General features: G+C 44.9%; 1 protein-coding gene across 1 annotated transcript in view; it reads right to left on the bottom strand.

Annotated features, from left to right (window-relative positions):
* POLR2I (RNA polymerase II subunit I) overlaps nucleotides 1–15,427 on the bottom strand; it is a 602,163-nt gene that overhangs the window by 309,612 nt on the left and 277,124 nt on the right. The gene's annotated exons all lie outside the window — the stretch shown is intronic.

Here is a 15,427-nt window from a genome sequence, read left to right on the forward strand (position 1 = left end):
TGAGTACCTTGAGACTGTAGCCTAGGTGGTCTGCTGCTCCTGGGTTTGGACTGAGAAGGCCTGGAAGAGCCAGGAAAGGACCAATTCTTAGAAGGCCAATGCCTGCTAAATCTGGGAGGCTGTACTTGCAGGAAATCTTTAACAGTTTGCATAGATTTAGCTTTTTCCTCCATCTTTTTAAGGACTTCTTCTGCTTTGTTGCCGAACAGGCGGACTTGGTTTAAGGGAGCATCCAGTAATTTAGCTTTAACATGACCTGGCAAATTTTGCTCCTTAAGCCAATCATGCCTTCTAAGTACAGACCCAGTGACAGCAGCTCTGCAACATGCTTCTAAAGAGTCAATGCCACATTGCAAAGTATGCATACCAACTTCTTCAGCAGAATGCATTAAATCCTGTAATTCTTTATGTTCAGCACAGTCAGGAATCAACATCATTTTCTGTTTAAAGTAGTCCGATAATATGCTGCTGATATATATGAAACTGGCAGTTTAAGGCCCTAATTGGCAAAGTAGCAGAAGTGTATACCTTCTTACCCCATCTGTCCAAGGCCCTGGAATCTCTGTAAGAGGGGGTAAGGTTTTTGGCAGTAGTAGCCTTAATGCCTTTAGGTCCCTGGGAAATGGTCTCTGGGTCCGCAGTAGGATTCTTGAAGAGGAACTTGTGAGAATCAGGTACTCTGTAATACCCGTCAGGCTTCCTGGGAGCTGGAAGTAAAGTGTCTGGGGCCAGGCTAGATTCCAAGAAGGCATCATCTACAATGTCCAGGACAGGGGGGATAGGTAAAGGCCTGTGTTGAGGGAGGAGTAAGAATTCCCTAAGCCTCTTTTTGGAGTCAGAGTAATCCTGGCTTTCCCAACAGAAATGCTCCTTAAGAGTGTGCAAGGTTTCACCAAAAGAAAAATCTTCTGGAGGGGAAGCAGAGGGAATGGAATCCTCTGCATCAGAATCCTCATAGGTAGATAAGGGCAAACCCTAGTAATCAGAAGAAAGAAATTTCAGAATCCTGATCAGAAGAATCGGAAGGAAAATCAGTTCTAGGTCTCAGAGGGTGAAAGCTGGCTTCCCCTAATTAAAGTAATAAGGTCTTCAGCCATTCTTACCATTTTTTTTTTGGCATATGGGCCTGACCATGCGGTTTGGACATTGGTTTTCTAGGTGTGGGTTGAGTTTTAGGACTTGAAAAAGATGGCGTCGGTTTGAAATGCAAGTCAGTAGATCTGAATACACCCTCAGAAGCAGATGCCTGCACAGCGGCTCCGGACCCATCCAAGGTAGAGCCAGCCGCAGGTTCCATAGTCGAAGAAGCATCTCACGGAATACCGGACTCTGAATGGGTCTCAGTAGAGGCCTGTGAATCTTAAGTAGCAAGTATCAGGGGCTGCGAAAGCCCCTCACTGAGTACCGGCGAACTGGTGACTAGCTTAACGGAAGTGTCATCAGCAGCTTTGGACCTATGCGGTCTGTCTCTGTCTTTATCGTTACGTTTTTTTCGGAATGTCAGTAGTCGGATTGCTTACCGAAGCCATTTCTGGATAGTTGAACAGAGTACCAAAATATTTTGCTGCAAAAAGAAACCGATGACAAATAGTCCGGAGGTTGAAAAAGGCACAAAACCAACAGTGAGGGGTGTCGTGGTCTGGGTCTAAGCAAGGAATGCAGTATGAATGAAAATCTTTATGAGGTATTTGCTTTCCATAGGTAATACAATTGTTAACTTTTACTGACATTGGTTAAGAGCAATAAAAAGGATCCCCAACGGGGTACTAAGCTTTTTTGAAGACTTTGGTTCTGAAACTTGAAAACGAAAATTTCAGGAGTCAACCGACCGGCACTTGCGAACTGCTTCTGCTTCGGGCACCACGCGGCAACAAAGACTGATGTAACGGCATCGGCTGCATGTTTTATACCCGGTGACCTGATGTCATGGAAGAAGAGACAGCATCCGATGCAGGAATCCAAGACTTTGATATTCAGGCCGGCTGAGGGCTACCTGTAGGCGGATAACCCAAATGTAATGACTGCAACAGTGAAACACGAAGAACATCCCACAGCTCCTCCTGGAGATCAGGCCAAAGGAAGGAGAACCAGATTTGACGAGGCTAGTATGGGGCAACGAGAATCAAACTTCTTCCCAATGAGCTGGCTTTCTGAAGAACTTTGAGTATCAAGGGAAAGGGAGGAAAGGCGTAGAGGAGACCTGAGGGCCAATCATGTATAAGTGAATCCCTTGGTGACTCCCCCGGAGGCGGGATCAGGGCAAAATAGCTGCTGCATTTGGCATTCATGGACGTGGCAAAAAGGTCCCAGCAAGGCTGGCCCCATTTGCGGAAAATCACCTCCGCTACTTCTTGTTTTAGGGACCACTCATGAGGCATCAGAAATAACTGTAACTGTTTGTCCTGATCAGTCAGGCAGCCCTTCGGTCGACGGTTAAAGTCGGTCCGCTTGGCTGATGATGTCGCCCACACGACGTCATCTCTGTTGGTCTTTGGGTATAAAATCAGCAGCTGCCAATGTTTCCAAATACAAATATATATACACAACAATAAGCCCAGCTACACATTGGGAGGTAGCTATTAGGAGGAGTACCAACAGAGGAGTACCACAGGGAGGTAAGGGAGTAGGAGTCTGCAGATGACATCTACAAGTAGTTCGGACATCTACACTTATGATACAAAACTGTACTAATGGATGCATTGGATGCATCTGCAGTCATATAAACTAGCCAACTAGGGGCTAGGGGGAGGAGGATAAATTAGATTATGGTGGGATTTAGATCCCTTGCAGTACAGCAGTGGCACCCTGCTCTCGATCTGGAATATAGAGGCAAATTATAATCTTGGCAATCACTGTGGTTGTGCTGATGTAGTGGCAGTGGCTGTGTCTGTGGCTCTGTTGTTACGATATCCCATGAAGGACATTTGCTCTGCTGCGATTGTCTGCTGTCAAGTTGGATTTCTCGGGGATGTGCATTATCATCAGAAAATGTTGGGAGGAGACCACCCACTGCCATACTCTCAGGGCCTCTCAACAAAGGGGGTAGGACCTGGTCCTTCCTTGTTTATGTACCAAACAACTGACATGTTGTCCATCTCTACTGCAACAGTTCCTAGTGGAAGAGAGTTCTGAAGTACTTGCAATGCCAACAGCACCACTTTCATCTCTAGGATGATGTGCAAATGAGCCTCGTGATCCTGCCAAGTGCCTTGGACTGTCCTTTCCAGAAAATGTTCCCCCACCCTATCTGGGAAGTGTCAGTGGTTACTGTGGCTAATGGCTGTGGAAGAACAAAGGATCGGCCTAATGTCACGAGTTGAATGAAGCCACCAGCGATGGTCTTTCTTGTAGGACTACGTTATCAGACTTTGGTGGGACATGGGCAGTTCCTGCAATGACCACTGAGTGAATAGTAGCCACTGCAGAATCTTCATGTGCAGGTGTGCTAACGGAACTAAGTTTATTGTTGCTGCCATGGTCCCAAGACTTTCAGTACCGCCCTTGCCTGCACTCTTTTCTTGGAAAGAAGGTTTAAGATCTGATGTCGCAGTACTTGATCTCTTTCTGGATGAAGTTTTGCCATCATTTTTACTGTGTCTAGCTCTGGTCCTATAAAAACGATATGTTGAGAAGTCAGACTTTTCATAATTTATCGTGATTCTTAGATGACAGCAGAGAAGTAATGTGGCGTCTCTTGCTTTTAGCAGTAGATGCTTGGTGGTGGCAGGTAGGAGACAGTCGTGCAGACATGGAAACACTCAGAATCCTAGACATCTCAGGTGAGCCGTGACTACTGCCATACACTGGGTGAACACTTTGGGGGCTAAAGTGAGACGAAGGGCAGAGCCCAAAATTAGTACTGGCTCCCAGCAGGAAGCGCAGGTGACTCCTGGATGGCCTGTCCATTTTTAGGTGGCAGTACACATCCTAGAGGTCTATAGAGCACATTCAATCTTCTCTTCCCAGAAAAAATATCGACTGCAGTGTTACCATCAGGAACTTTGTTTTTCTTATCGATTTGTTTAATTCGCTGAAATCCAGTATGGGTCTCCAGTCCCCTATTCTCTTTGGCACTAAAAGAACCTTGAGTAAGTTCAGGATCCTATTTGGTCTATGGGGACTGTATGGATGACACTCTTCTAGCAGCTTTTGAATTTCTAGAATTGCCTGTTCCCACTGACTGGTTGGAATGGATGGGATGTTCATTATATTTGGGACAGGGAAGGAAAATGGTATAAAGTAACCTCTGGAAATAATACTTTGTACACAGGTGTCTTTTGTTATTTCCAGTCAGGTTTCTGGGTACAAAGATAAGCGACCCCTGACTGCCTCCAGAGCAGGAGAGACAGGCCTCCCTTCAGGAACGCTGAAAAGGCCTACCACAGAATGAATCCCTGACGCCCTGATTCTATGGACCACCTCTGCCATGTGGTTGGCATCTTCCATTATTACTTTCCCCTCTGCCCCTGGGGGAAGAATCACCATGTGTGTCAAAAGCTCTCTGGGATTTCTGGAGCCACATTTTTCCTCCCTTTTGCATAAGGTCTAGAAGGTAGAGAAAAACGGACTCCTACAGCACAGAGAGTTTTTCCTTCTTGTTCACACCTGGTTAGTGTGTCCTTGACTTTTGACCCAAACAAGGATGAGCCATCGAAGGGGGCATTTATAAAGGAAGATTTAAAAGGCTCTGCAAAGTCACACAAGCGCATCCAGGAATGTCTCCTCACGTAAATTCCTGAACCTGCTGCTCTACTCGCTCCATCTGCTTCATAAGAAATGAGTCTCATGGAGGAGTTAACCACAGAATTTTAGATGGAGAGCTGAGAGGAAACTTTGTCTGATACCCCTGCAGCTACTGTACCTTGGAGAGTATCTCCTAGCTCCTTCAGGAGATCTCTTTGTAGCCTAGTAAAGTGCGTCAGATAATTCAGCGATCTGAGTGCAAAAGTCACTGAAGAGAACAAGCGCTTCCCATATCTGTCCATCATACCAGACTCCTTGTTCGGCAGATGAACAAATGAGGATGTCTCAGAAAGTTCCTTTTTGGTGGCTGCCGCTGCTACCATAACATCTACCGGAACGCCCATAGTAAGGAAATCTTTATCAGAAGGTGCCGAGATAAAACTTGTTTGGCCACCAAGGAACTGGCTCCACTGCGTCTGGAGACTCCCACATCTTTTGACTAACTAATTTCAAGAGCTCATCGAAAGGCAGAGACACCCAAGAAGTGGCAGGGTGAGACCCAAAGGCTTTCAGGTATACAGACTCCTCAAAAGGGTTAATAGACTTCCAACCACCTCTCTGCTTAAGGATTTCTACGATGTCTGCAAAGGACACATCCTCAGAGGGCGATCGTGGGGACCATTCTGACTCATCGAGGTCTGTATCAGAGGTGACAGACTCCTCTGGGGAGTCTAAATGCTTTCTCTTGCAAAGTCTCTTTCAAGGGACCTCTTCAGTAGGGTATTCTGGAGAGGTTTCAGAAGAGGGGGGGTTCTCCAGATGGGGTATCCTGAGGCCTAGGGTCTCCGCGTGTCTGTGGATGGTGTGGTGCAGAGACAGATGCTGGTGCTTTTGAGGGAAAAATGTCAGTACCTAAAAGTGCAGCTGACTGTAGAGACAGCACTCTCATCACCTCAAAAGCCCCCCCCCTGATCAGATGATGCCTCCGGCTCCAAAGAGCCAGAAGGGATCCCCGTGACCAAGGGGGTTGGCTCCAAGGCTGATGTAGGAGTAGAGCTCACCTGCACCAAAGCCCCGAGAGGTAAGTTCGGATCTGACAAATTTCCAATCCGACTCCCCTCCCTGGACCAGACCTGAGAGTGTTGGCTCCTAGACTCTTCGTGTTCAGATGGAACCGAGGATGTCGAAGCAGACACTGGGCCTGAAAAACCTGGAGTAGATCTTGGTGCCAACGGTTCCACTACAACACGTTCCAGACACTCCGGCTTCGAGGAGGAATTGATGTTGAGGGTGAGGTCCTGGTCGGCTCCGAATCCCTCTGGGTTGAAGCCGACAGAAGTTTGGCCACCACCGGTGTCCTTAAAAGTCTGTGCACCACCCGACTGATGTCATCATCAGACTCCTGAAGGACCGAGAGGAGGGAGCAGGAGTTCAGATCGGTTGTAGAATAGGTGACTTTAAAGTAGGGGAGACAAGTAACAATTCTGGGGACTGGCTCCGTAATTCAAATTCTATCTGCTCCGATACTGAAGGAGCCGATAATGAAGATTTTTTGGGTCTGGAGAAGAAACTTTGGTCAGCTTTTTTTGCTGGCTCTGATTGGTCAGAACAAGGAGATGACCTTTTCCCAGATTTATCAGACTTGGATGAAGGAGACTTGGTCAATTTAAAAGTGCCCTGACCTTCTTCTAATGCTTCAGTGAAGGGGGACTTCAGTAAACCTCTGACAATATGCTAGTTCTTCCTTTCAAAAAGGACTCTAGAACTAAAAGAGTTGAAAATGGAATAGTTTTCTTGCAGATGCAAGGCCCCAAGGCAATATACACAAATAGTGTGCCCATCCGTGATGGACATTTTCTGGCTACACTTCACACACTTTTTAAACCCAGAGGGTTTGGTCTCTATGTTCCTTAGACAAAAACCAGTCTACTAACAGACAATAACAAATATAAGAAAAAGTGTACAACTACTTAACAGTCCAATAAATAAACCCAAGCTATGACTATACTATATATAAAACTTTTTTTTGCAAACAAGAAGGCAAAAAACTTAGCAACTCCAGAAACGAGGAAAGAAGTGGCAGTTCTCTAAATAAAACAAAACTGCCTAGTCAAAAGGGGGGGGGGTAGCCCTCTAACTTAAACAGACAACAGCAGCCCTCTAACTCAAACGAGCTGCCGGTTTTGGTTAGGAGTAAGTAACAGGAGCAACAAAAGATTCTTCACACACACTCAAGTTAAACGAGTGTGTAAAAGGGCCAGGTAAAGGATAGAAAGAAAGCCCTCCAACTAAAAACGGGCTTTAAACAGTAAATTTAAGCCGGGATAGGAAGTAACACAGGCCTAACAAACAAAAATGACGGCAAGAAAGCAAAGCAGAAGAATGAACTCTCTAAACTAACTAGATTGTTATTTAAAAGCTAATCGTTACATTTTTAAACAGCAAAAAAACACCAAATATAACAATAGTAAGACGAAAAAGTTTTCCAACTTAGCCAGAGCCAATATGGAAGCATCCAACCTATTTACTGACAAAGGAGATCTGGGGAGATTCGGTAGGGCATGATGGGGTAGGGATACAGCCACGAGCCAGTGGAAGACCTCAAGCTTTTGTATATGGCTGAGTCGGAACAGAGGATTGGTTCCGAACTCAACCAATGAAGAATGAAGGCAAGGTAGGACATCATCACATTATTTATTTCCTTTCATTTTTCATTCCATTCATTTTCATTTATTCTTTTGATACCTTTTCAAATTTTTATATATTCTTTACGATTTATTTCTATCCATACTGCTAAATTGTCTGTAAAAAAAACTTGCAACAGTTTCTTCGTGCATCATACTTATACCTTCTGAAACTATAAAATAATTTCTGTTTTTAAAACACTCCTATATTGTCCATGTTTTTCTGTTCCATATAACCAGTTTTCCACCTTTCACTACTTCAAACATTTTCTTTACTTTTCCTCTTTTCATTTCTTAAATCACAGTTAAAATCTCCTGTAATTATAATATGCATGTTTACACCAACAAAAATTGTACTTTTTTAAAATAAATTCTCCTTTTCTTTTCACGTCACATAGATATAAACAGATATATATATATATATATATATATATATACACACACACACACACACAGCATTTCTTTTGATCACGGTTAATAAGTAAATGTCCTCTTCCACAGAACATGTTTGGTTACCCCCAGTATTTTACAATACCTTTGCTTCCTTCAATATTTACAGTACTTGGAAAGTACAGTTGTGTACACCTACCATAAATGTAGATGTTCGAGTGTCTTCACTGTGGTTCTCCCCTGCCGGCAGGCAGTCCTCGGTCGGCAAGAATCCCAAAGTCTGGGTCCGGCGTCGGCTGTTCAACCATGCTCCCTGACGTGAGCGCCAGGAGTACAAAGCTGACAGCCGACGCCATTTTCTCCAGTTTTTCTTGCCCCAAATGTCAGGAGTCCCAAAATGGAAAAGGTCTCATATCCTTTGCAAATACACCACAGAAGAATGGTGAAAAAAGGAAACACACAAAAGTAAAAACAAGAGGGGATAGGAGGGAGGGAAACCCAGACTGCAACAGTGAAGACACTCGAACATCTACATTTATGGTAGGTGTACACGACTGTACTATGTTCATCGTGTTTCACTGTTGCAGTCATGACTGTAGGGTAGAATCCCAAAGCTGAAAGAAAGGGAGGTGGTCATAAAGAAGAAGGGGTGGCTAAAAGGCCCAGAAACACTGCAGAGGCAAAGCCTGCCCTAGACTTAGAGTAGAGAGGTAGATTGTAGTGCTTAGAAAAAGTATGCACTGAACTCCAAGTTGCAGCCTCCAAAATGTCCTTGGTAGGAACTCCCCTGAGAAAAGCTGCAGAAGTGGCAGCAGCTCTGGTGGAATGAGTCCGTATACTCCCTGGGATTTGCTTTCCATGGTGAGAATAACAAAATCTGATTCCATGAGCAATCCATTTAGAAATGGTCCGTTTAGAAATGGCTTTACCTTGAGAACTTGAAGCATAAGAAACAAACAATTGCTCTGATTTCCTGATGTCCTTGGTTCTGTCCAGGTAAAAATGTAGTTGTCTGTGTACATCCAAGGAACGTAAGATCCTTTCCCCTTCATTTTTAGGAGTGGGGAAAAAGGTAGGCAAGTGGATAGTCTGATTTAAAGCCACTTTAGAAACCACCTTAGGCATGAAGGTAGGATTAGTCCTCAAAGACACTCTGTCTTGATGAAAAATAATATAAGGCTCCACGGCCATAAGAGCTTGTAACTCTGAAACTCTCCTGGCAGAGGTTAGGACTAACAGAATAGCCATCTTCCAAGATAAAAACTTGATGTTAGAAGAGGCGGCAGGCTCAAAAGGAGGCAAGGTCAGTTTTTCCAAAACATAGTTGAGATCCCAAGCAGGAATGGGAGGAGATCTAGGAGGTCTTAAGTTTTTAGCTCCACTGAGAAACTGTCTCATGAGCTGGTGGGAAAAGATTGGAGGGTCTGTATTATAATGAGCAGAAATAGCAGAGGCATGAATCTTAATGGAAGAGAAAGAGAGGCCCTTATGTAAGAGATCTGTCAAGTAAAGTAAAATTAAAGGAATGTTCGGAAGAAGAGAATCAGAATCCTGAACCTGCATCCAGGAACAAAATCTTTTCCATTTTCCTGCGTAAGATTTTCTAGTACTAGGACGTCTGGCTTCCAAAATTACATCCATAACCTGCTTGGGTAGGAAAGAAGAAATCAAAGGCCCTGGATTAACCAGGCCACCAGGCTGAGAGTTTTGACATGAGAGTGTAGAACCTGACCCTGATGTTGGGACAGAAGGTTTGGAGACTGAGGTAAAACCCAAGGGGGGGTCCAGACATAGGTTTTTTAGAGTTGGGTACCAAAACTGTCGAGGCCAATTTGGGGCCAGCAAGATTATCATCTTGGGCTTGTCCTGTTTTGTCTTTAATAATACCCGTGGAAGAAGAGGAAGAAGCGGAAAGACATATCCTGAAAGGTTCCTCCAACTGAATGATAGGACATCCACTTTCCAAGCTTCTTTGTGGAAAGTCCTGGTGCAAAAATTCTGTAGTTGATGATTGAGGTGGGATGCAAAGAGGTCTATGTGAGGACATCCCCAGACTGCTGTTATCATCCTGAATATTTTGGTGTCCAGCATCCATTCGTGTGGATCCGCAAGGTTTCTGCTCAGACTGTCTGCCAGGAAATTTAGCTTCCCTGGTAGAAATTGAGCTTGAAGGTCCAGATTGCAGGCTATAGCTGTGTTCCATAGATCCATGGCTAGTCTGCAAAGGGGGTAGGAATGAGATCCCCCTTGCTTGTTTATGTACCACATAACTGTGGTGTTGTCTGTCCGTATTAGTAGTTGTCCTGGATGTAAAAGATTCCTGAAGGCTAGTAGAGCTTCCTGGATGGCTAACATTTCCTTTAAATTGATATGCAGGTGCTTCTGATCCTTTGTCCAAAGGCCCTGCAGACAGTTGCCCTGAAAATGGGCTCCCCAAGCATAATCCGAGGCGTCCGTGGTTAGAATCTGAGTGGCAGGAGGCAGACAGAAGTGTTTCCCTTTGTTTAGAGTACATGCCCTGGACCACCAAAGAAATTCCTTTTGAAGGCAAGGAAGGACAGAGATCAGTATGTCTAAACTGTGGCAATGCTGAGACCATACACTTTTTAGGTACCACTGTATTTTCCTCATGTGTAGTCTTGCATATGGTATGAGAAGGATGCAGGAAGCCATGTAACCCAGAGCCTGCAGGAATCTCCTTGCAGATAGCAGAGTTAAAGTTGCCAAGGTTTTGAAAGTTGAAGCCAGCAGTAACTGTTTTTCGGATGTCAGAAATGCCATCTGGGTTGTGGTGTTTAGAAGAGCACCCAGAAAAGTTATCTGTTGTGAGGGTGTCAAATTTGACTTTTTTATGTTTACAGAGAAACCCCAGGAACTTGAGGAGGTTCTGAACAAATTCTAGATGCTGGAGTAAGACATCCTTGCTGTCTGCCTGAATTAGACAATCGTCCAGATAAGGGTAAATTTGAATTCCCTTGAGTCTGCAGTAAGCTACTACTGGAGCCAGGCATTTGGTGAAGACCCTGAGCGCAGTAGACAATCCAAAGGGCAGTGCAGAGAACTGAAAGTGCCTCACTCCGGCCTTGAACCTGAGGTATTTTCTGCGTTCCTGCCTGATGGGAATGTGTAAATATGCCTCCTTTAAATCCAAAGTTACCATCCAAGCATCTTTGGACAGCATTGGAAGTAGCTGCTGGAGAGTAAGCATCTTGAATTTTGGAATTTCTAGAAAGGTGTTCAAGACTGACAGATCCAGAATGGGTCTCCATGAGTTTTGCTTCCTGGGGACTAGAAAGAGCCTTGAGTAAAAACCTTGTCCCATCTCTGAAAGTGGAACCAGTTCTATGGCTTTCATAGCCAAAAGAGCTTCCACCTGGTTTAAGGCCTATGTCCATTGATGTTTTGGAAGGTCTGGCCATCCGCTTGGCCTTGGCAGGGTATGAAAATGGAATTTGTAACCTCTTAGAACCACATCCAGAACCCACTTGTCTTGGGTTATACGAGTCCAATTTTGATAAAAAAGAGAGTGTTTTCCTCCAAGAGGGGCTTCCAGGCAAGAAGTTCCTGCAGCCCAACAGAGGGAGTCATTGAGTTTGTTTCCTATGAGTTTGTGACCTGTCCTCTCCTCCCCTAGGGGTGGAAGCAGTCCACTGTCTTGGTCTATAAGAACCTTGTGTTTCAGGCCTTCCTCTGAAGCGTCTATATCTACCTCTCTGAGGCCTGTCTGAAGTGGGAAAAGACCAATTTTTAGAAGGCCAATTTCTGCTAAATCTTGGTGTCTGTACTTGTAAGAAATCTTTAACTGTTTGCATGGATTTCGCCTTATCCTCCATCTTTTTAATCACTTCTTCAGCTTTTGATCCAAACAAAACATTATGCTGAACAGCAGCATCCAATAATTTAGCTTTCACGTGTTCTGGCAAATTTTGCTCTAGCCATGCATGCCTTCTAATGACTGTGCCGGAGGCAGCAGCCCTACAAGAAGCTTCCAAGGCTTCAAATCCACAGTGTAAACCATGCTTTCCAACTTGCTCAGTGGCATGCAATAAGTCATGTAATTCCTTATCATCTGCACAGGCAGAAATGGAAGTAAGCTTTTGTTTTAAAACAGACAGGAGAAACTGCTGGTATTTCAGCATATGAAATTGGCAGTTTAAAGCCCTGATGGACAAAGTAGCAGAAGTGTATACTTTTTTGCCCCATCTTTCTAAAGATCTAGAGTCCTTTTCAGTGGGAATGGGATTTTTGGCAGAAGCTGCCTTAACTCCCTTGGGGCCCTGAGAAATGGTTTCTGGGTCAGCAGAAGGGTTCTTGTTTAAAAACTGGTGGGAATCAGGAACCCTGTAATATCTATCAGGCTTGACAGGAGCAGGAGGAAAAGAATCAGCAGTTAAATTAGCCTCCAAAAAAGCATCATCCACAATATCCAAAACAGGAGAAATAGCCAGGGGTCTATGTTGGGGGAGAAGAAGAAAATCTCTTCGTCTTTTCTTAGATTCTGAATACTCCTGTCCTTCCCAGTGGAAATGTTCCCTCATTTCATGCAAAGTTTCCCCAAAAGAGAAATCCTCAGGGGAAGAAGCTGAGGGAATAGATTCCTCAGCATCAGAATCCTCATAAGGAGGGAAAGAATATTCCTGGTCAGAAAAGGAAACTGAAGAGACAGAAGCCTGATCAGAAGAATCATAATAAACATCTTGCCTTGGCCTTTTATCTGGAGGGGGATGTGAACCCCTAATCATAGTAAGTAAATCCTCCGCCATCTTGAGTAACTGTTTCTGTGACTTGGGAGCCGGTTCAGAAGAGGCTTGTGTTGCAGTCTTTGATTTAGAAGGAGTCTTTGCCTTTGTCTTTGGCTTTGCCTTTATTATAAGCTGAGTAGGCCTGAAAACCCCTTCGGAAGCCGGTACCTGCACAGCGGCTCCGGACCCATCCGAAGGAGCATTGTCCGAAGGTCCTGCAATAGAGATATTTAAAGGCCTTGTTGGCTCCTCATGAGAGTCCGTTTAACCATCGGTTCTGAAATGGCCGACGACAGGGGCTGCAAAAGCGCCTCACTGACGACGGCCGAACCTGAAGCTGGCTCCGCTTGTCCGCTATCATCAGATTTGGACCTCGGAGGCCTGTCTTTATTCTTGCGACGTTTGTGAACTCCGGTAGCCGGAAAGTACAGTTTTGTACCTACCATAAATGTAGATGTTCGAGTGCTAATACAGCTGCAGTAATCACAGATGGGTTTTCTGCCGTCAGGCGGGTCCTCGGTCGGCCGAATTCCAAAGTCTAGGTCCAGCGTCGGTTGTTGTCGCTCTCTTTCCTGACGTCAGTGCGACAGGGGTATATAAGACACAGCCGACGCCATTTTCTTCAGTCTTTCTTGCCCCAGATGTCAGGTGCCCCCAGAAGGAAGGCAATACATAAATTATATATATATACAGTCAAGCAATGCAATATAATCAAAAATCAGTAGTTGCAAGCAAATACACCATAGAAGGATAACCCAATCAGGTTGTATGAGGAGGTGTTAGCCACTAGGCCTTTACCAAGAGGGGAAGGAGGGAGGGAAACCTGTACTGCAGCTGTATTAGCACTCGAACATCTACATTTATGGTAGGTACAAAACTGTACTATGCTCATCGTGCATACAGCTGCAGTAATCACAGATGGGTAGAATCCCAAAGCTACGCACAGGGTGGTAGGCACTAGGTGAAACTGGGAGCAGCCAGAATGCCCTGCAACACAGCAGTGGCAAAGCCTGCTCTAGTTTTGGAGTATAAAGGCAGGTGGTAGTGTTTTGTGAAGGTATGCACAGAACTCCAAGTGGCTGCCTCCAAAATATCTTTGGTAGGGACTCCTCTGAGGAAGGCTGTAGAGGTAGCTGTGGCCCTTGTGGAGTGGGATCTGATGCCTGTAGGAACAGGTTTGCCATGAAAGGAGTAACAAAACCGTATGCAGTGGCCTATCCATTTTGAAATTGTCTGTTTGGAAATTGGCTTCCCTTGAACTCCTACAGCATAGGACACAAAAATTGTTCTGATTTCCTGAAAGGCTTTGTTCTGTCCAAATAGTAACGTAGCTGTCTATGGATGTCTAAGGAATGTAGCAGCCTTTCCCCTTTGTTTTGAGGATTGGGGTAAAAGGTAGGTAAGTGTATGGCCTGATTTAAAGCTACCCTGGATACTACCCTTAGGCATAAATGACGGGTTGGTTCGTAGGGAAACCCTGTCCTGATGGAAGATGAGAAAGGGCTGCACAGCCATGAGGGCTTGTAGTTCCGAAACCCTACGAGCTGAGGTAATGGCCAGAAGGAAAGCTGTTTTCCAGGACAAATATTGCAAATCTGTTGAGCCAGCTGGTTCAAAGGGAGGTAATGTTATTTTTTCTAGAATGCAGTTAAGATCCCAGGCTGGTATTGGTTGTTTCCTTGGAGGTCTTATATTCTTAGCTCCTCTGAGGAACTGTCTTAAAAGTGGGTGAGAGAATAAGGGTGGATCAGTGTTGTATTCTGCAGAAATGGCTGAGGCATGAATTTTGATGGAGGAAAATGAAAGTCCACTGTTCAACAGCTCAGCTAGATACTGTAATATCTGAGGCAAATTCAGTTTTCTAGGATCCTGGCCTTTTTTCTCATTCCAAGCGCAAAACCGTTTCCATTTTGCGGAGTAAGCCTTTCTAGTAGATGGCCTTCTGGCCTCCAAAATGACATCCTGCACCTCTTTGGAGAGTAGGGTCTGTTGTGGTGTTAAGGAATTTTCCATGCAGCCAGATTGAGTGTTTTCAGCTGACTGTGAAGAGTTTTGTAGCTGTGCTGAGTCAGTAGAAGAGGCATTAGAGGTAGGGTCCAGGGAGGAGTATGCGTTAGGCTCTTCAGGAGTGGGTACCAGTGTTGTCTTGGCCAGTCTGGAGCAATCAGTATCATCTTCGGTCTGTCTGCTCTTGCTTTCAAGAGCACCTTGGGCAGAAGAGGCAAAGGTGGGAAAGCGTAAACTGTCCATGCTGCCCAACTGAAAGAAAGGGCGTCCACTCTCCAGGCCTTTGGATGAAAGGTCCTTGAACAGAACTTTTTCAATTGATGATTCCTGTGGGAGGCAAAGAGATCTATGTCTGGCCTTCCCCACCCTTGGATTATCTTTGTAAACACTTGAGGATGCAACTTCCATTCGTGTGGGTCTGTCATATTTCTGCTTAGATTGTCTGCCAGCGTGTTTTCCAATCCTGGCAAGTACTGTGCTTGAAGTTCGATTTGCCATTCCAGAGCCAAGTTCCAAAGTGACATGGCTAGCCTGCACAGGGGGTATGAATGTGTTCCACCTTGTTTGTTTATGTACCACATTACTGTGGTGTTGTCTGTTCTTATCAATAATTGTCCTGGATGCAGGAGGTCCTTGAAAATTGTAATTGCATTTATCACTGCTAGCATTTCTTTTTGATTGATGTGAAGGTGCTTTTCCTTTTGGGACCATTTGCCCTCAATGCACCTGTCTGTCATGTGCGCCCCCCAGGCGTAGTCTGAGGCGGCTGTTGTGATGAATTGATTTGCTTGAGGCTTGCAGAATGGAAGACCTGTGTTTGTTTGGCATGCTTGGGCCCACCATAGAAATTCCTTTTGCAAACATGGGATTATTGGTATTATTGTTTCCAAACTGTGGCTGTGTTGAGACCATAGGTTTTTT

The sequence above is a fragment of the Protopterus annectens genome, chromosome 1.part0 (genome assembly GCF_019279795.1).
Source record: "Protopterus annectens isolate FY-2018-M chromosome 1.part0, PAN1.0, whole genome shotgun sequence".
In the NCBI taxonomy this organism is placed as follows: Eukaryota; Metazoa; Chordata; order Ceratodontiformes; family Protopteridae; genus Protopterus; species Protopterus annectens.